General features: G+C 45.0%; 1 protein-coding gene across 2 annotated transcripts in view; it reads right to left on the bottom strand.

The window, feature by feature from the left end:
- PDE1C (phosphodiesterase 1C) overlaps window positions 1-21,761 on the bottom strand; it is a 418,728-nt gene that overhangs the window by 200,170 nt on the left and 196,797 nt on the right. The window lies entirely within an intron of this gene.

Here is a 21,761-nt window from a genome sequence, read left to right as displayed (position 1 = left end):
AAGACGGGGCTTGGAGGGAAGGTGAAGAACATGAGGAGGGAGAAAGGGAGAAGGGGACCTGGGGCAAGAATCCCTCAGAAGGCTGGCATGGGTAGAAGGGTGGTCACACCCAGTGGCCGCGCCCCCAGCTCCGCCCCTTGCCGCACCCCTTTTCCCCCACCACTTTCTTGATGCCGCGCCCCTTCTCCCCCATTTTCACTCACCAGCCACTCTGCTGACAAGCTAGAAAGCTGACAAGTCAGAGAAGTCGCCGTCCCTAACTGGGCTGACACCGCGGGCTCGCAGGGAGGGGCGCACCGTCTGAGAGGCACGAGCCCGCCTGTCCGTCACTCCCGCCCCCGCAGGGCACCCCAGGGCACCGCAGCCCCCAGGCGGCTGCGGCTGCGTGGGCGGCTCCAGATCCCGCGCCACTCAAGTGGTCACGCAAATCCTGGAGAAGAGAAGTGAGGTCTGGGCCCTCCTGGAGCATTCTGAGCACAGGAGACACACAGCAGCTGCGAGGGTGTTAGAGATTCTGGTTGGGGCTTTCTTTAACAGCACTGCCAGGGAGTCAGTCCATTTAGGAATATTAAAGTCATTGATAGACAAGAGCGACCTCGGGCCATGCTTGGGAAGTCCTGATACTAATGAAAGTTTCAGTTTCCCCTTCTTCCCTCCCTTCCTCCCTCTCTTTCTCCCCACCCTCTCCCATACTCCTCCAAAGTTCCCTGTTGGGTGACAGTTCCAAGTCCAGAACTTGCAACTCCCTTGCATGGGTTGGTGACCATGTGGGTTCCTTTAGGTGACCCGCAGTGTCAGTGAAACGGAATGCTCTGCAAGAATGGGACCCAGTGTGGAGTTAGGAAGAGAATGAAAAGGGAAGCCAAAGGCACAGAAAAAAAAGGAGGTGGGGGTTATCCATGCTGTAGGTGATTGCATCCTGTGATATCACAGAACAGAACCTCCATCTTCCAGGTGTGTGAGGCAATCGGGGCTTCCCCAGCAGCCACCTCACAATGGGGATACAGTGTAGTGCCACACAAGCTGTAGCAATGACCTGCTTTTTCTCACTGGCAGGTAATGGTTTGTAGCCATACCGCCACTGGGCTACAGCCAAATGGTTGCTCAAGAAAGTAAGATAAAGTTGAAAGCTAAGTAATCCGCACTTGTAACAAAAGCTACATTTACATGAACTTCACGAAGAAATAAAATGTTGGCAGCTGTATCCTAAATGCTCTTCCGCTTGCTGGTTAGCACTCATTTTCCAGGGATCGGAAGGAGGGGAGAGTAGTTAGGCAACAGGTTTGTGAGATCCAACTGGATCTGCTTGCTAACTCGTGCTCGGTACTTTGCATCCATTCAGTCTCCAACAGGATCCCTGGAAGTGGGCATCTCTTCCTTGAGCTCACACCTCAACACAGGAGTTTATGGGCTGAGCAAGACCTGTCACTCCAAATTCACACGTAGGTTTCGACTCTGAATTCTTAGAGTTCATGACTCCACAGTGAAGGCTTGATCTGATTGCCTGAGCTGTATCTGGTCTGAGGGTGGGGCAGGGGAGGGGAAGGGGCTTCTGGTCATTTTGGTTTTGCCCTGCAAAGGTAGGTCCTGCGAGGGGGTTGCTTGCTTCAGCTGAATCCCTGTCTTCCTTCTCTCTCTCTCTCTCTGCTTCTTGGCCTCCAGCAGGATCATTTCTCCACAACTGCTTCTCCAATGCAGCTTCTATCAGCTGCCAGACTCCCAGGTCTGTCTGATCCCAAACGGCAAACCTCCAAATTCTCCCAAAAAAAACTCCTCCCATCCCCAAGAAGATGCCCTCAGGTCATTTAGTTAAGTAACCAAGAGCTGACTAGTATGCTAGGCAGAAACAATAGTCAACCGCTAATAATAAGTGAAGGTGGAGTTTATTTCTCTAAATCAAACTAGTTACCCACCCAATGTCACCTAGAAGGGAACAGTGTCCTGGGAGGATGGGATGCTGAAAGATAAAAGCACTTTGATCACTCACTTTGCAGGGTGGAAGACAGGAATAGGTCACTAATGTACATCTTCCCACCAGTGAGTGAACCTTGGGCAGCTTACTGCCAACGTATGGACACACAGTCATGGTCACATGTAAAAACAATCAAGTGTTGGCAATTAGGTATGGTCCCAACGCTGTTCTAAGGGTTCCATTCACATGTAGCTCTCCAAACAACTCAGTGAGGCAGCTACTATTAGTATCATCCCCACTCTCTAACAAGAAACCGATACACCACATGGTTACCTTCTAGAAAGAAAACTGAACTGGAGAACACCAGAGCTGCAGTTAGGGTTCATTACCTTAGCCTATATAAATTAGTCCCTGCTCCTAACTTTCCATTCTCCATTTCTGAAAGGTGGAGAAGTTATGCAAAATAAATTATCTCTACCTTTCTGGTTCATTGAAATCAGCTGGAGAGATTTGGAGAAAGGACTTGCTGAAAAGAGAGAGATGTCTTCTGCCAATTTCACACCTGCACTCCTGGTCTTTCCCAGGAATAGCCTGGGAAGAAAGGACAGGACAGCAGGAGACATAAAGGATGACAGTCACTTTACTATCCCGCTCCGTGCAGGGGACTTCCTCCTAGCATGAGGGTAATTTTGATTAAGTTAGAAGAAACACAGACAAAAGGAAACAAATGGTCTTTTACAACAGTGATGCAAATCAGATGGCAAAGTTTCTGAAGCAAGATTTTGTTTCATTGGAGAAAATGTCTCTAAAACCAAACATGAATTAGAATGCTGGAGAAATGTATACACAGATCAAGCTTTATTTTACTTTAGAGCTGTAATGGTTGTTGAGGGCAGAAAGAGGCCTAAAAGGTAATCTACTCTAGAGATTTTCAAATTTTTGAGCAACAGAATATTTTATGTCAAATAACAAAAAGGATCTCCATTGTACACTTAAGTTTCAGAAAGTAAAGAGGCTCAGGTTGAACAGGACACGGTCATGAGGTTCTCAGGACAGAGTCCACCCATGCAAATCGACCCCGAAACAAAAAGTCTGGGAAAATCCAAGGCCATTCCTGAGTTCATTGTGGAGGTAAACTTCCATCGTGACTTTCTTTAGAGTGATACTCCAGGAGACAGCACATAGCCAATCATTCCTTAATGTACAGACAGGCATGTAGATGCACATGACGGACAATCCAAAATGTCCCTCACATACACACACATACAACTGGCAATTCAAAAATTTTGACCAATCTCACACACACACACACAACTGACAATTCACATGTGTCCCCCATATGGAGGTAAGGCAGCCATGGCAGCTTAGGCCCATGACCGGGGACTTTCACCTTGCCAGATGCCAAGATGCACTGGCAGGACTTTGAGTCATGCTAGGCAAATGCCCGGAGATATGGACTTTTAAGATGTGTGGCAGAACAAATTGGACAACAACCCCAGCCAGACAATGACAGCAAGTATTTGGGTGAATGGAGACTCTGAGGCTGGCTATGTCAGACAAGGGACACTGAAAGAGATCCCTCATCCTGGGACTGGCAAGATGAACATTTCAGAATTATAGAAAGCATCTGGGCAAAAACCTTGGAGTGTGTGACACATTGGGACCCTGGCTTGATATCAAGTGGACATTCTCAATCCCTGGGTACTGGAGTGGTTGGTAGGCTGGGTACGGCTTCTCCCCTCTGCCCCCTCAACCCCTGCCCTTTGAAACAAGAAAGAAAAACAGAAAATTTGGAAACCATGATCACACCCACTTTTCACTAACCCTTGCTCCATCCCATTCTGATCAACTACATTAACATGATCTAAATTTTTTTAAAATTTCATATATATATATATATATATATATGTACACACACACACTAGCTGACAATTCAAAAATATCCTCCAAATAGACATATGGTAATTTAGCCTGAACACTAGTGAACCTTTGCTCTATCAATATTTAAGTATCACAAAAGACTGGAAGGACAGTGAACTCCAGGTCACAGGCAGAGCCCACAGGGAAGCTGGAGGATCACTCAGCAAGCGGATGAGAGGCACACTTTGCCAACAGGAGAATCAGTTACTTTCACCTTACCCACAACCACCACTACCCCACAGTTACTGAGAACTTTCATGTGTCAAGATCCATGGTGATCCATGGATTCATTTCCTCGTCAGCACAGCATTTCAGTGTGGTATCTCCTTGCCTGTTTACAAGGAAAGCACCAAAGAGGCTCCCAACAGTCAAATGTGTTTGCCAAGAGAGCTCACAGGTCAAATGCAGAGGGCAAAGCTCATGCCCTCTCCCATGGCTGTACCACTTCCAGGAAGACACAGACTAATAGGAAAGTGGACACGAGCGAGAGTGAGCCACAGGAGCCCAGATTCAGTGGTCACTAGTACTGTTGGGGTAGTTAGGGAGGTCATTTTGTGGCAGTGACATTCAAATTGGGTCATAATGTAGAAGGTGGGAACAGGCAAGGAATTCCAGAAAGAAGTGAGTGCGTGGAAAGAGAAATGAGAGGGGTACAGTGCTCAGCAGTCCATGAACAGCCTTGCATGGCTGAATCATGAAGGTATAACAAGACTGCCGGAGAAAATGCTTGAAGGGTGAGTCAGACACTTGTGGTTATGGAAGACACCTGTTCACTCTCCTGCAGTCATGAAGGGGCCCTGGGTAGTTCTAAGACATAGGAGGCAAGTCCGATGTGGAGGGGACCATGCATAGTGCACTGAGGTGAGTTCTCTGGGAAATCTCCCCAAGAACATGCAACAAACCTGGGGAAAACCACAACTCTGTAAGAGCTGTAAGAGCTAGCAAATGTGCCAACCAACTCCTCAGCTTACAAACAAGGATGAGTAGAGCCAAGAAAATGGGCAGAATCAGAAAAAGCCTCATCTCTAGCATCCATCTTCCAGCTGCTAGATGCAGACTGCCTGCCTCGACCTCCATGAAACCAGCCTGTGTCCTTGATGCATTTTTCACGACCCAGCACTGACGTCACAACGAGAACTGTTGCCAGGGAGGTTGTGCAGACACCTTCAGGAGGTGGGGGAGCGGCACCAGGCAGCTGCTGTCATCAGAGGCTTTTCGTCCCAACATCTCTGTTGATTCTGTGATCTGGAGCAGACTCTGTCCAAGGAAGTGCCTTCACTGGAACAGAGCAGTACAGGAGGAAGCAGAGGACTTGTTGAGCTCAAAGTCCCCCTGTTCTGATATGCTATGAGGTTCTGAACAACCGCATCTCAGGCATGTACATACGCAGTGATGCCAAAGAGGGGAAAAGACAGGAGAGGAGAAAGCACGGAGTCCCAGGCGACGAGCAGTGCAATGGGACCCTCAGTGTCTGCTTTTCTCGCCAGCTGGTCCTTCAGTTGCCTGGCTACTTCTTTCACCAGAAGTAGCACAGAACAAGGAAAGGATGGAGAGTGCCTGCTGACTTCACGTATGGCTGAGCTGAGCACAGTCACCACTGGCTCCCATGCCAGGGCTCACAAACACTAATTTAAAAGTCACAGCCTATCCCAGGCTAACCCAGCTTTTCTCTTTTTTTTTTAAAGATTTATTTTTATTATTTTTTTTATTGGAAAGGCGGATATACAGAGAGGAGAGACAGAGAGGAAGAGCTTCTGTCCGATGATTCACTCCCCAAGTGAGCGCAACGGCCGATGCTATGCCAGTCCGAAGCCAGGAGCCTCTCCGGGTCTCCCACGCGGGTGCAGGGTCCCATAGCTTTGGGCCGTCCTCGACTGCTTTCCCGGGCACAGGCAGGGAGCTGGAAGGGAAGTGGAGCTGCCGGGATAGAACCGGCACCCATGTGGGATCCCGGACGTGCAAGGTGAGGACCTTAACCACTTGCGCCACCGCGCCGGGCCGTAACCCAGCTTTTCATGAACCAAAAACCATACATAAGAAAACTTGAATCTGACTTCAACTGCATGACCACACCTATGAGCAATGTGATTGGTCCAGGGAATGACACATGACTATATATCACATTCTATACTCAATCCTTATGGGGGATTTGATGTAGTTATAGAATAAAAAAGGAGATCTATTTCTATCTTCTTTGTCACAACAAGATATCACACTTGAGCTTATCTTGGCCCTGGGGTTATCTTTTCCACCATATGGAAAGAATATACTTAAGAAATGACATCAACATGGAGAAAAGAACTAGAGAGACAGAGGAAAAAATTGAAACATCCTTTTGAGCCCCTTGATCATGTTATGCCTGACGCCAAAGCTACCATGAACTTTTAAGTGACATGAAACAAAAATACTCCCTCTCCCATTTTTCTTTCCACTTAAACTAGTCAGATCTGTGTCATTGACAACAAAAAGAATTCAGATGGATGCAATACTCCCCTGCAATGTTTTGTAAGAAGCTAAGCAATGCATGATGATTCTATCAAACAATGCAGACTTTCATAAGACAGTCGTTGGGATGGATGTTTGGCAGTGGTTAAGATGCTCCTTGGGACCTACATCCCAATTGGAGTTCTTGGGCTCAAGTCCTGGCTCAGGCTTCTAACTCTGCTTCTTGCTTAATATGTGTCCTGTGAAAGAACAGGTGATAGCTCAGGTGCTTGGGTCCTACTGCTCAAGAACCTATATCAAGGGTTGGTGCCTTGGTATAGCAAGCCAACTACCCGCCTTCAGCATTGGCATCCCATCTGTATGCTGGTTCATGTCCTGGTTGCTCCACTTCCTGGTTGCTCCCTGCTTATGAACTGGGAAAACATCAGAGGATGGCTGAAGTCCTTGGGGTCCTACACTCTAAATGGAGGCCCAGAGAAGGCTCCTGACTCCTGCTTTTGGATCTGCTCAGCAACAGCAGTTGCAGCCATTTGGGAAGTGAACCATAGAATGGAAGATCTCACTGCCTTTCCTTCTCTCTGTAGCTGTTTTTCAGATAAAAATAAAACAAATAAATCTTTAAAAAAAAAAATCTTACCAGGAGCCCGGCACAGTAGCCTAAAGGCTAAAGTCCTCGCCTTGCACTCTCCGGCACTGGTTCTAATCCTGGAAGCCCTGCTTCCCATGCAGCTCCCTACTTGTGGCCTGGGAAGGCAGTGGAGCATGGGCCAAAGCCTTGAACCCACACACCATGTGGGAGACCAGGAAGAAGCTCCTGGCTCCTGGCTTCAGATCAGCCCAGCTCTGACCATTGTGGCTACTTGGGGAGTGAATCATCAGACAAACGATCTTCCTCTGTCTCTCCTCCTCTCTTTATATCTGACTTTCCAATAAAAATAAATAAATCTTTAAAAAATAAGTAAATAAGAAAAAAATCTTATCAGTTTTGTTTGCTTTTTTGTTTTTAATAAGAACCTATATCAAGTTCCCAGTTTCTGGCTTCACTTTGGCCCAACCGCAGTCAGCTGTTCCAGGCATTTGAGAAATAGACTGTCAGATGGGAGTTAGATCATTCTCCCTCTCTCTTTAATAAATAAATAAAATTTTAAAACATAAAGTAGTACTTCCTCCTCCATCTCATCCACCCAACAGAATGTAAGGGGAAGAGAACTAGACCACTGTAGGGGAAGCTTGGAGAGGGCAGAACACCCAAGATTCAGAAAGAACTTTAGCAATTTTATAATCATTAAGGCTTCCTGATAAGATATTATCAAAGCACTGCTATATTACATACATGATCCCCCAACAACCCTGCGGTAAAAGAAACCATTGTCATTGTTACTAAGTATTCCCAGTTTAGAGAGGCTATGGCTGAGGTCCAAGAGGGCCATCAGCTTCCCACTCCCTAGCTGGGCAGGATGACAGCACAGTGGCCACACTCTGCCCCTTGGGGCATACTGCCCAGCCAGCAGGGATCTCCTGGTTGCATTGTTCGCACAACCGCTGACGCTTCCTCCGTCAGCCAAACTCTGCCCCAAATGTAGAGAAATCAGTGAATTATTTTTCCTAATTTTAATGCAGAAAACCCCAGAGCTGAGAGGGATCTATGCAGTGGCCTTCCCAAACTTCCTAATACTACTAGTAAGGAATGAGTAACTCTGCCAAAGTAAGCAGGTGCCAGATCTGGGACCAAAAGACACAAAATAACCTTTTTTCCAGCACTCAAGAATAGCTTTTGCTTCCAGCTGAAGATTTAGTTCAATGGTTTCCTCATACCCAAGAAGAAATACTTGCTAAAAGCATAGGCTATTGGCCAAAACTTCCTGAAAGAAAGGGGTTTCTTGGGGGATGAATGATGCTAGAGAGAAACCCTCCAGGAATGTACAAATGGACATGGCAAGTGCCAACAGGTAATGACAAAGAACTTGCTGTGGCAGGTGCACAGGAGTCAAGAAAGAGATAGTGGGCAGAGGCTGACTATGCAGACTAAAGTGGGACTGGATTACTATGTTAAAACTTGGGCTTTTCATGCTTTTGCTAATAGCAGAGTCTTAAACTTTTTTGAGTAAGTATACAACTGATGCAAAGTTGACTCTTGATTTGAAAAGGACTGAAGACCAGCTTTTTAAAATTTTTTCAAAGGCCACCAGAAGTAATGATCTGCAAAGTCTTTATAACTTGGGACTAAAAGATCTCACAAATATGTAAGTGCTGAAGCCATTTCATTCATTCATTCAAACATTTGCTAAGTGCCTACTATGTACCACGTGCTCTGTGATATCGGGTATGCAATAATCAATAAAAATACTCCATTCTCTATGCCATGGAGCTTTAACCTAATTGAGGAAACGAACACTGAGCAGGTTATAAAACAATATCATCATTGTAAATGGTAACAAGCGCTGAAAAGAAAATAGAGTACAGTACAAATAACAGTGGAGATGGGACTCATTTATAAACAGGGCGACATTTTAGCTATCTGATGCTAGATAACAAACCACCTGCAAAATTATTGATTTAAAATAAGTACTAAACAGTTTCATTAAGAAAAAGTTCAACAACATTAATCATTAGGGGAATTCAGATCAAAAACAAAATGAAATATCACCTCACTCTAGTTGGATGGACTGTTATAAAAAAAAAAAAAAAAGATAACAAGTGTTGGCGAGGATGTAGGTAAAGGACCACTCTAGCACACTGCTGGTGGGGACACAAATCACCAAAGTCATTGTGGAAAACAACACAGAAAACCAGAACCATCCTGGGATCCAGCAGTTCCACTGTTGGGTAGAAAGATGTACAAGAGAAATTAAATCAAATTGTCCAAGGTTTGTCTGCACTTCCGTATCTCTTGTAGGGCAATTAAACAAACTAGGAGTCCAGCTACTGATGGATAGAGAAAATGGAACATACAGACGTGTTGAAGTACTACCTAGCCCTAAAAATCTAAAATCCAGTCAGTCAAAACAGCATGTGTAGACCTGGAGGTCATTGTGTTAAAGTAAATAAGCCAAGCAGAGGAGGACAAATATGCTATGGTTTCACTTACATCTTTGAAAAGCCAATGTCAAAGAAATTGAGAATACAAGGACGGTTCCCAGGCAGTAGGGACTGTAAGAGGCAGAGGGAATAAAGGTCACTTAATAGACAATGAGTCATTGTTCAATAGGAAGCCCTGCTGTTCTATCTCATGACGTGGGGAGGAGTAACAATGAAGGTATATTCTTCTAAAAAATGAAAAGCTATAAGATTTTGAGGGCCTGGTAGGATGGCTTAGTGGCTAAATCCTTGCCTTGCATGCACAGGGATCCCAAATGGCCTTGGTTTGTGTCCCAGCTGCTCCACTTCCCACCCAGCTCCCTGCTTGTGGCCTGGGAAAGCAGTCGAGGATGGCTCAAAGTCTTGGGACCCTGCACCCATATGGAAGACCTGGAAGAGGCTTCGGGTCAGATCAGCTCCGGCCATTGTGGACACCTAGGGAGTAAACCAGCAGACTGTTCTTTCTCTGTTGTTCCTTCTCTCTGTAAATGTACCTTTCCAATAAAAATAAAATGTATCTTTTATTTTTTATTTCAAATTTTATGGTACAATTATGGAGGGCCTGGGATGTCCCCGAATTCCCTCCCCCAACTGATTTTTCCCATACTGTTACGATAGTGTAGTCCTTCATAACAAGCTATAGTTCCATCAGTCTGCTAAAAATAAATCTTTTTTAAAAAAGGATTTTGAATGTTCTTTTTTCATAAGGAAATGATAGATGTCTGTGGCAATAGATGTCTTTGCCCTGATTACATATTATACCATATGTACGTTCATTGAAACATCACGTGGCACTCCATAAATATGCTTAATTTTTGTGTGTCACTTAAAGACTTAATTTTTTTTAAAAAATCAAAATTTGGGGGGCAGGGTCTCTCCTGATTCTGTGGCTTGACCAAGCAATTCTACTAGTTTTGCTTGGGTTCCCTTCACATAGCTAACATCAGCAGACAATCGAGGCTAGAAGAGCCATGTTTTCAATCCCATATCTTGTGCTTTGGCAAAGACAGGGACAAAGCTGGGGTCTTCCCATGTGGCTGCTGAGAAAGAATGGGTTCAAGAGGGAAGCAACAGTAGCTGAACCCAGAACCAGCACAGCCTCCTTCTCAGCAGCAGCTAATTGGCTCAAATGATCCCAGAGCAGCCCTGAGCACCCCACCTCCTGAAGGAGGTACAAAAGGGGCAGCAAAACAGACTTGGCAGTCATCGCTCATCTACTCTGGTGATGAGGGATGGGCTCCACAAAGCGGTAACATTGAAACTAATACCCAAAAAGGAAAAACTGCTGGGTAACATACAGAAGGAAAGCATTTCTCCAAAAAAGGGAAAACACACAAACAGATTCTGGGGTAAGAAGGCACTGAAAGGGGATGATCAGGTCAGGGGAACATCATGGTTCAACAGGCTAATCCTCCACCTTTAAGAGACAGCATCCCAAGTGGGAGCTGGTTGGTGTCCCAGTTGCTCCACTTTCCATCCTGCTCCCTGCTTATGACCTGGGGGAGCAGTGGAGAATGGTCCAGGGCCTTAGAATCCTCCATCCATGTGGGAGTGAATCCACAGATGGAAGATCTTTCTCTGTCTCCCCTTCTTTCTGTAAATCTGCCTTTCCAATAAAAATACATAAATCTTTAACAAGAAAGAAAGAGGGGAAGGAGAGAGGGAGGGCAGGGGAGGGGATTGGAGAGGAGGGGAAGGTAGGGGAGGGAAGCAGGGGGAAACACAGAAAACAAGACAAGCTACTGAAGGAGTCCAGGGACTGAACAGAAGGAAGTTGTGGAGTGGGTCTCTGTGCAAGGCACCCAGAGGCCCCATGTAGAGCCTTTGGGACCCATTCAAGTCCCCACTCAATTGCAGTCTCCTGGGGAGCAAATATTGTGAATGTCTTGTCCCTCGCTGCTCCCCACTTCCTAAGAGATGTGCCCAATGACCCACTGAACTCCTCAGAGATGGGACTATTTCAATTCTGGTCCAAAGTTAGTCACTCCTGGGACATAAGAGGAATGGAAACAAATGACTCTTCAATTAGACCCAAAGCAAATGTGAGGCTATTCCAAGGTTAATTCAAGGGTTAACTTCCCATTATGTGACTCCAGCTGAGCAATCCTGCACCCTCCAGATAACACAAATGTAACTTTCATGTGATTCAGTATCCAAGCGTGATGAGGGACATTTCTGGGCAGCATTTCCAAAATTCTCCTTGGAGACATCTAAGTGGACTCTGGTAGTCCCTGGGATTCTCAAAAGTGAAAGGATTTTTAAGGCCCGGGGGATAAGGAGTGATATCTCTGCAAGCCACTCCCAACCATATGCTTTTAACAGATTTGTACTACTAAAAAAAACCCAGAAGGCAGCTTGACCCATCCCAGAAGCCCTCAAACCTACAGACCGTTAGACCCATCAGAAGTTGATTTATGCAGATACTTCTGTTTCTGAGTCATTAAACAAGGCTCCCCAAAGCAGGGGATGGGACTTGATTTATGGGGAGGAATAGAAACTTATGGGCCCAATTTGGAAGTAATTAACATGCAAAGCAAGTCTTGGCAAAAGACTCAAAAGCTTCTGTGCTGCCATTCCCATGGAGCTAGATGGACAACCAGACCCAGCACTTTGTGGTCTCTACATCACCTAGGCTGAATGCAAATGAAGAAATGCAAATGAATCCTCCCACCACCACCACTCACCCCACACAGACATACACACAGGATTTAGGAAACACCTGGAAATGTCAAACAAGAGAACAGAGTCTTCGGAAACAGCTCCAATCGGGCCCATTAAGTCCTGTAAGAAACCATCCTGCTTTCATGGTGGCAAAGACAGCTTTCAGAATCCACAAGCTTCTCCATCAGAAGGCAGGACTGAACATGTCCCCTCTCCCATCCAGATACCCAGGATATCTCTGAAAACCAGTCTGCTCCACTCACACCAGGAACCCTCTGCAGCCTCTGTGCCATTTACACCAGGAACCCTCCATAGCCTCTGTGGAGCCTGGTCCATCTGCATTGAAAATCCCAATGGAAACCAGGTATTTCCCATATACTCCTGGTTTATCCAGGAGTCAACCAGCTCAAGCAACCAACCAATCTGCTAAATCCATTCCAAGCAATTCCTAAGGATGCTGCTATCACCCGGGGACTTTTGGCCACTTTCCTGTTCATGAGTGGCAGGAGTTATCTGTCCCAGGGAATATGCTGGAACTAGCTGGTCAGAGAGTGAATTTTAACTCATGACCTTTTCAGTATCCATCTGCTCACCTAACAAAATCAAACCAGGTTAAGGACTTGTTGACAAAGGACTGGTCATTTGCCACTGGTAAGATTTATTCAATAACTCTGGCTTTTAGAAGCAAAATCCTCATTGAAATGAAAAAATGTGCTCATGTCAGAATCCTGGCAAGGAGACTGACATGGTTCAATCTAATTATAAATTTGATTAGCATTTCAGTGATAACCTTCCCCCTGTGACTCCCTAGCCCTGGAAAATGACACTAGCATGAGGGAATGTCAAAAGCCCCAGAAGAAAAGCAGCATCCTTAGGAATTGCTTGGAATGGATTTAAAACATAAATTTATTATGATGCAAAAACAATTTGAACTCATGCATATGAAGGCTATTCAAAAAAATTCATGGAAAATGCACATTATGAAAGAGCAGAGCATGGGTTTTTGAAATTCTGCACCCAAGTAAATTGACCTTTTAATTCCATTTTCCATGAGCTCTTTTGAAATCCCCTTGTCCCTATATCATGATTAATCATTTAAAGAGAAAAAGAATGAAGCAACATCTCTCCTTAAATGCTGCAGAAATTTTCAAAGGAAAAAAGTCTTTAAAAATGTAGGGATCGGATTCTTTCCTTTCTCTTTTTTTCTCTCAGTCAATTAAGCAGGTGCTTAAATTTGAGAGCTTATCAGCATCTGCTCTTCAAAATCAATGCATGATTCTGGGCATGTTGACAGCAGTCTTGTGGTGCCACGTCATTCCTTGCTGCCTGAAACACCCATCCCCTGGCAGAGCGGGCTTCCCCTCCTTGCCTCCTGACATTTGCTGTATTTGGAGACAATTTTTTTTTTCTAGACCGGGTCCACCAAGACCAAGGTAGGAGCCCTGCAGAGGTGATCCCATTGGCCCCAGCTGCTGGCTGACCACGGTGCCAAATCCATATCCCGTCAGACAGGCGCTTTTCTGGCAGCAAGTGTAATTGATAGGACTCCCGAGGCTCTGTGACGTGGCCGGGTGTTTGCACAGTAGAGGAAAATCCCTCTTTGCACCGCCGGCTCTGACCTCACTCCAGTGGAGCGCTGCCTGTCTTTAATCACCCGTGAAATGGTGCAGGGGAGAAGCAGTGCCAAGAAAGGCTGGAAGGAAATAACCCAGGGGATGACCAGATGTGTCTCTGGCTTTTTACCTGAGCGAGGGAAGTAATAAATTTGAAGCAAGGCTCCAGATTGGCTTTCCTCTCTGGGACACAACACAGAGAATACCCCTGCTGGTCCCAACCAACAAGGGCCACACTGTGTGGTGGAAAGAAACAGCACCATCAACAATGTTCAGGCTCCCATGGAGGACATAGTTTTCAGCTATCAGAGTAACTGAGCAGTTGTCAAAATAGGGTGCTAAAAGGCTGCGTGTGGATGAGCCAGCCTTGTCACTGAAAGGGCAGTTTTAACCCTTGATGGTAGCCAGAGGGCACACTCAATCTGTGTCCTTTTTCCCAGCACAAATACTGCTACCCACACATGACAGGAAGCACAACAGGACAGTAATAAGAATAATAGCTACTATTTCTTGTATGTGCAATGCATACACTGCCCTTTTTTTTCCAAATATGATAACCCATAGAATGCTCACACTGAAGCTTAAAGTACCAAGGTCATACAGTAAGAACGGGATTTGAACTGAAGCCTGGCAATAACCTACAGATTATGAGGCATCTCTCTCAAGTAGGCAAAGATGTGTGGCATACATCGAAAAGTTAACTCAGGGTGTCTGGCCAACCAAGTCCTCTGACTGTGGTCCTGTGATTGTGTCATTACAGACCACCTCAAGCTATCTTTCAGCTGGCTTACAAACAACAAGGAGAGGAGAAACCACTAGCGTGGGGCAACCATCAAACACAGGAGCAATGTTCAAATAAAAAGAGGCTAGCAGTTCTGGCATCCATCACTCATTTGAAGGGCTGTAAGGAGATCCCCAGGCTTAGATCAACACAGCCCAGCCAAGGGGGTGGGAAGGGTTTCTGGATGTCCAGGGCACAGCTTTCCCTAGCAGGCAAGGATCCCTTCCCAAGGGTTTCCCATGACAAGGAGACTGCCCTAGCCTGCTGAGGAATGCATGGAATGTTGGAAGTAGCAGGGTGAGGGGCCCTGGAAACCCTGCCATCACAGTCCACTTGCTAACTTTCACCACAACAGCATTTTCCCCCTCTCTCTAAAAGGAGAGGCGAATTCATGAGCAATATTTTTCTTACTTGCTACCATCAAGGTAAGACAGAAGAGTTCCTGAGGTACTATTCTCCTGCTTTTTAAACTCATTCCCTTTCCTTAGGTCTAGTTTTTATTCTCCTGCATCTTGCCAAAAATCATCTGGCAAGCACCTGCCTAGAGTGATCGGTGGCAGTGTAGGCCTTATGAGAAGATCTGGGATTAAATGCTACAGAAGTGAAAATAAGAGTTAAGTTAGACAGTAGCCTTCTTGTTAATAACACAGATAGTACTAAGAGTCACATAACAACCCTCCAGCATCTATCTGCCTGTGCAACAGGCCTTTTCATAAGCTTCCCAAACCTCAGTGCAGAATTACCCTAAATGCTGGAGGGGCACTGCCCCCTGTGATCTGTACTCACCCCGGATGAATGGAGAATTGCTAAGACCTGTGCTTACACTTCCTGTACTGTCAGTCCAGCCAGCCAAGGGGTGGCTTCCTCTGCCAGGCAGTAAGCCTTTAAATTCCATGGCCTCACAGGGCAATGACCTTGACAAGCACTGGCTCTTCTCTCACCACCCAGGAAGCTGGGGCTCTCACCCTACCACAGACAAAAGCCAGCTCCAACCCTAGAATTACTCATCATTTCATAGTGTCCGTTTCAGCTCTCTGTTTATAGATGCCCCAAAGAGGCAGAAAAGTCATAGGTTTTAAACTTATAGGAATCAAAGAAAGCATTAGAGAGTCTGATACAAGCTATAAGTTTCATTTGTCTCTAGTTAAATAAATTGTGGATGCTCTGAATTATACAAATTTTCGGGGCTTCTTAGACCTTCCTGGAACTCTTATAGCCCAATAACCCCCAAATGCTGCCATGGTTAAATGGGGGGTGTGTGTGTGTGTGTATCTTGTTTACTCTAGAATGTAAAGACAATTAACCAAAAATATATCAAAGATTTTCAATACCTTTGATTTTCATTTCTTCAAAGAGGGTTTTTCTTATTAATTTCTTCACTGACTCATAAGTCATACAGTAGCATCATTTGCATCAAGAAGATTTTTTGTTTTCTTTTTTGTCAGTGGCACTTTGTTATTCAGTAGCATGTTGACTTCACGTTGCTATAAATTTTCTATTTTTCTTTCTGCTCTTGATTTTGTATCGTGGTTTTTCATATAAGGGAATATATAGTAACTATGTGATGGAGACTATCATATCCAAATGCAAACATACAATGCAATATGCATCTCTACTTCCAGATCAAAGATGGACTCCCAATGAAACTTCAAACGTATCTTGGCAATAAGATGCTTGACTTTCTGCCATTGTCCATACCTACAATATCAAAATATACTAAAATATACTTAAATAGAAGGATGATGGATTATGACAGATTAATAAGGACTATATTATTGTAATAATATAGGGGAAATCAGTGAAGGGGGAAGTGATTTGGGAAGAGGTGAGGGGGACCCCAGAGCCTATTGAACTGATCATAAAATAATAAAATAAAATAAATAGTAAAAAAAAAAAAAAAAAAAAAAAACTCCTCCCCCAAAATCTTCAAAAGGGGAATTCTATTTAAAGAGCAACAAACAGATGCCAGGTTTTTTACCAGGCATATTGCACACATTCTTGCATTTCATACACTCTACAATTGCACAGCAAGGACTGTGCCTTTCACATTCATCTCTCTTCAATTCTTGGCACAGCACTGTTGCTGGCTGAATACTAAGTGAATGAATCACTACTGTTTTATAAAGGAAGAAATTGTAACTCTGGGGGCATTTAAGTACCTGACAACATAGACAAGGCATGAGTGACAGAGGTGGAATTTGAATCTCAGTATGTTTGAGTAACTTTCCCTGTGCCACGTGAATGTTTGATATCGCATTCTTTGAGACTAGACAACATGGATATAGTAACTAAGTGATACGCTCTGATGGTCGCCAGAGCCGAGGAGCAAAGGCAAAGAGGAGGAGTGGGACTGGAAAAGGGTAAAGTTGAAACAAAGCCTCAAGGGAGGTGAGGCAGTGAGCAGGACAGTGTTCCAGAGGGGAAGGACAGAACTAGAGCCAGTCGCATCTATGCAAATACCCTGGAGGCTCCAAGACTGGAGCTGGAAGAACCAAGGGTAGAATGATGAGAAATGAGGTTGGAGGATGCTCTCATTAGGATGGGGTCAAGTCCCCAAAGGGGCCCTGGTGTTGCAGTGTCATGAATATAGATTTATAAAAAGAGGATTTAATGCCTTTCTTGCTGGAGTGTTTTCTCACCCTTCCAAGACACTCCCCAACTCCCGCCAAAGCAGGTTGTTGTAAGTGAATGTGGTACCTGCCCTGAAGCTCCCCAACTTCCTGTCTTGGCATTCCTGACCCTTCTGTCCACAGTAGGCTCCCTTTGCACTATTCTGCTGTGCTATGACACAGTCAGGGGGCGCAAGCACCATCCTCTTGCGACCTTCCATCCCCAGATGTGTGAGCCAATGATCCTCTCTGTTTAGGAAGTATCAGCCCTGAGTATTTTGTTATCACAACACAATGTAGACTAAGCCAGAAACTACACACAAGGATCTGAGGAAAAGACAGCATAAATCATTGCAGAGAAACAGGGAATTGCTTCAAGATTTGAAGCAAAGCAGGCCCACAATCTGACTTCTATTGTACAAAGACCATTTTGGCTGCTGGACTGAAAATAACAGAACCATAGCGTGAATACGAGGAGGTGTGAGATTCCTACATAGGAGATAACTATCAGTTACCCAGCAAAACATGATGGTGGCACAGCTGGGTTGGTGGCCGTGGTATTGAAGTCCGTTCTGGATATGTCAGAGAGGAGTTACAGGTCATTCAAAGATTCTTGACCCAACAAACAAAACAGACATCTGTTCAGCTGTAATGCTAAGGCAATCCTATCCAATGCTCAGAGTCTCAGAACCAACCTGAGAGGAATATTATAATATGTTACGGTCTGCAACTACACCCCTTCATTCCCAAGAAAGATGCTACGCATAGGCTGTGACAAAAGAGGAAGGCAGGCAGGATGAATTTATGACTGCTTTTGAAGGACTATACTGTATGGGGAAAAGGAATTGGGGAGGAGGAGAAAAGAATTGGGGAGATGGGAGGGGAAATCCTCAAGCCTATGCAACTGTATCATTAAAAAATAAATAATCCAAAAAAAAAAAAGTACACAAGTTTTACTTAATCTGAACTCTGTAAAGCAACACTTGCCACACTCCTGATCTTCATGCCCAAGGCTACCTGATCTCTCTGCTCTCCAGGGTGCCAGTTTGCTTAGAGCCAGACTCCTGGCCACTAAACACTGGGGTTTTGCAGCAACTTTCCAAGGTGACTTGAATCTGAACACCAAGAAGGAGAGGGCACAGGTATTCCCCCTCTTCCCTCATCACCAGCAAAGGCACTGTGTGTCAGTCAAGGCTGCCAGGCCAATGTCAACTCATTAGCTCTGACCACAATCAAGCCTTGAGCTGGGCACTCCATTCCAGAGTCAGGACAGGTAGAGAAGGAGATCTGCCTTCCCAAGCAGCAGTGGGTAGCCACCTTCTCATCAGACTCTGGGAAATAACAACTAGGTGAGAGCAGAGAAGTCTTTAGTTCTAGGCTTTGCTGATTCCTACAGTGTAAATATTCCCACTGTCACCAATTCCAAGCTACCAATTGATATTACTACACACAAAGCTAGAAAGAGCCACACACAATCAGCCACATAAATCTGCCCATTCAACACTCAGCCCTTTATGTTTCGTCAGTTGGAGCTCTTCCAACTCCTGAAGTTGGGAAGAGGGAAATCTTGTAAGAACATTAGGGAAGCACATGACATTTTGTTTGACTGTAGGGTGTGGATTTTTACTGTACTTAAAATTAAATCAGTTATTCCTCTACCATTACCCAAGTTCAATGCATAATTTCAGGGCAACTTGAAAACTGCCATGAGAGAGGAGTTGCAGGTACTTTTAAGGGAATAGCCTCAGAGAGGTTAACAGACTAGCAATGAACAACCCAGTATGAGTTCAATTCCTTTCCATCATGTATTTCTTGGTATTTCTTGGCTTCCCTATCTTTCCCTAGAAGCATCTTAGAGTATTATGCACCTTACAAGCAAGATGAACAGACTCCTCTCCCAGCTCTGGGTCTTTCACTGGCTCCTGATATCTCCTAAAACCAAGTCCAGACACACAATATGACATAAGGCCATCCCTACCCTGACAGCCCCCCACTCCACCCTACCTTGTCTCCAACTTGGTCTCATTGTCTATAATTTTGTTGCTGTTGTGCCTAATTTACAAATTAAACTTTAGTTATACATCAGCTATGGTGGCAGACATCCACTGGGAGGAGGGATGGGGTTCTGGGGATATATCTCCTGAGGATAAGGGAGAACTACTAGATTTCTCAAGAACACCATCTGTCCTCTAGAATCTTTAAAGGGTAGTGAATAGGCTAATTTTGCCCTCTTGCACATCCAGGACATATAAAACAAATGCTTGAAGAAACATCTCATTTTTCATTAAAAAAAAAAAAATCCTGTGGCTCAGATCATCTGACGAGCAAAAATCTTGGAAAAGAAACCAGACAGCAGTAGCATTTCTCCTAAGGGGCTGACCCTTGTCAGAGGGGAAGACAGGATGAAATCTAACTGCAAATTCATTGTATCCTCAGCACAGGGAAAAAAAAATCTACAGGCGCAAATGAAATCCCACCTTCTTCTTCAGTTCCTTCCCTCTGGACAAGGCATTTGAGAAGCACCACCTGCAGCAGCCTCCCTCCATCAGGACTGGCCTGCCCCCACACCACTGTCATGGGGAACAGCTGCAGAGGATAAGCAGCTAGGCCAGAATCCTATCAACCTTGTCCTAGGCCAAGGAACACCACGCACTTAATTGTCATAGCTTCCACAGACCACTTTCAGCCTCAAATGTCACAATACCTCTAAAAGTTCATGTCAATGTGTATGATGAAAAAACAGTGCCTGGATTTCAAAAATATTTGCACCAAAATAAACTTTACCCTAATTCCATTTTTCCATGAACGCTTCCAAGGCCCTGCCTATTTCTGTCACTTTGCTTCATCCTCTTGAGAGCACAGATAATTCTCATCAACTCACCTCCCAGAATCAGAAAGCTGCTTCCAGGAAATTTTCTGTTTCCTGAGTGTTCAAAACAGGAAGCTTCAGACATGGACCATCTTTATGTACACGTGGACACATGCCTCCAGCCCTTCCCCCACTCAACAGGCTGTTAGTAAACTGCCTTCAGAATGGCACCATGCAAAGCCCCCTCTGGCCCAACAGGTGCCAGATTTAGGCATCTACCTCCCACGTAGGTCAGCATCCATCTATTACAATATGCTGCAGAGAAAGATGAATTAGCACCATAAAATGGGCTTGGCTCAAATAAGTTGTAGAACTCTCAGGTTACAAAAATATAAAACTAGTACCTTTTCTGCATGACTTCTGAGAACTTTAACTAGTAAAGTTGTGTTAGGATCCTCGCAATCAGAGAGCAGAATGCAGTGCCTCTTCCCTCCCTAGCCCTGGTTAATCCCAACCTCGGTGAATCATTAAGTGATGTTCTCCCAGAAAAGCTTTGGCAACCCAGCCCTGGCTTCCTGAATTCACTCCTTCAAAGAGCAGATGAAGCACTTCAAAGCCACGGAGAAGAAGCAAGGGGGGATCTGGAATGTGGTTTTGTTCAGCCTGCACTAGAGGGGACTGCAGGGTGAAGTCAGACAACACAAAGTTAAACAGAAGATTGAAATGTCAAAATACCTCCAAAAGCAAAGGTCCAATTCTTAGAACCATAGAGAGCATAAATGATGCCCAGAAAATTAACTGTTCCCTTCCCTTTGACATCAGTTTTATCAAAGTCAAAGAAATACATACTCAGAGTTTAGACACACCTGTGTTCAATCTTTGTTCCATCATAGTCACAGCCTCCAATCTCCCTCGCATGGCTGCTGTGTCAACGAGTGCCACCACACTAAGTGATTAATAGATGTCCCAAAATTATCATTTTTCTGTGGCATGGAAAACATCCCACAATGTCACATGCACACATCCGTCATTTTTGGTTTTCCTAGACAGAAGCAATAATCTTATTCCAAGCTTTGGTATGTATCCTCATGAAGGATAAATGTATGATAGTTAGGGTTCTCCAGAGAAACAGAATGAGTCAAGGAAAGATAGATGATGACAGGTGGAGATGGGTGGAGAGACAGAGAGATATGCAGATAGAAAGACTTTCGGGGTCCTGACCCACATAATGAGGCAGAATGAGATGTCCCAAGATCTGTAACTGGCAAGTTTGCAACCTCAGAGAACCACTGTCAGGCCAGAGAGCTCATAAAACCAAGTGGAGCTGATGTTTCAGTCTATGTGTGAAGGCCAGAGAAGAACAAAGCTCAAGCAGTCAGGCACAAGTTCCTGGCCTTACTCAGTCTTCTTGTTCTATTCCAGTCATCAACTAATCAGGCAAAGCCCATCCATGTCAGGGAGAACAATCTGCATTGCTCAGATACCTGATTCCAAGGTGAATCTCCTCCAGTAGCACCCTCACAAAAACACTAAAAATGATGTCTGGCTCTGTGTTAAGATGCTTGGGTTGAGTTCCAGCAACTCACTCAGGTCCAGCTGCCTGCTCATACATGTTGCGAGGCAGCAGGTGATGGCCACATGGACCACCTGGGAGGGCACGGGTCACCAAGGCCTCTGACACGCTGCAGAACTCTGGTTCCCCAAGCCAGGAGGTTGGGTAAGTTCTATGCAGTTTCAACTGACAATATTTCTATTCGTGATGGATTTATCAGTGAGGAACCTCACTGTTGAGGAGTTGAGCAGTTTCTGTGTTTGAGGCTGTTCCAGCTTGAGAGTTCATATAGCAAATGGACTGCTGGTTGCCAGCAGGTGGGCAGTGGGGGAAAAGTTTCAACCTGGGATGATGAAAATGTTCAGAAAATGGAGAATGGTA

Source organism: Ochotona curzoniae, unplaced genomic scaffold, assembly GCF_017591425.1.
Source record: "Ochotona curzoniae isolate NIBS_2020 unplaced genomic scaffold, NIBS_Ocur_1.0 scaffold_3835, whole genome shotgun sequence".
NCBI classification, from domain to species: Eukaryota; Metazoa; Chordata; class Mammalia; order Lagomorpha; family Ochotonidae; genus Ochotona; species Ochotona curzoniae.
Note: the sequence above shows the minus strand (reverse complement) of the source record. Positions and strands in the feature narration are given on the sequence as shown.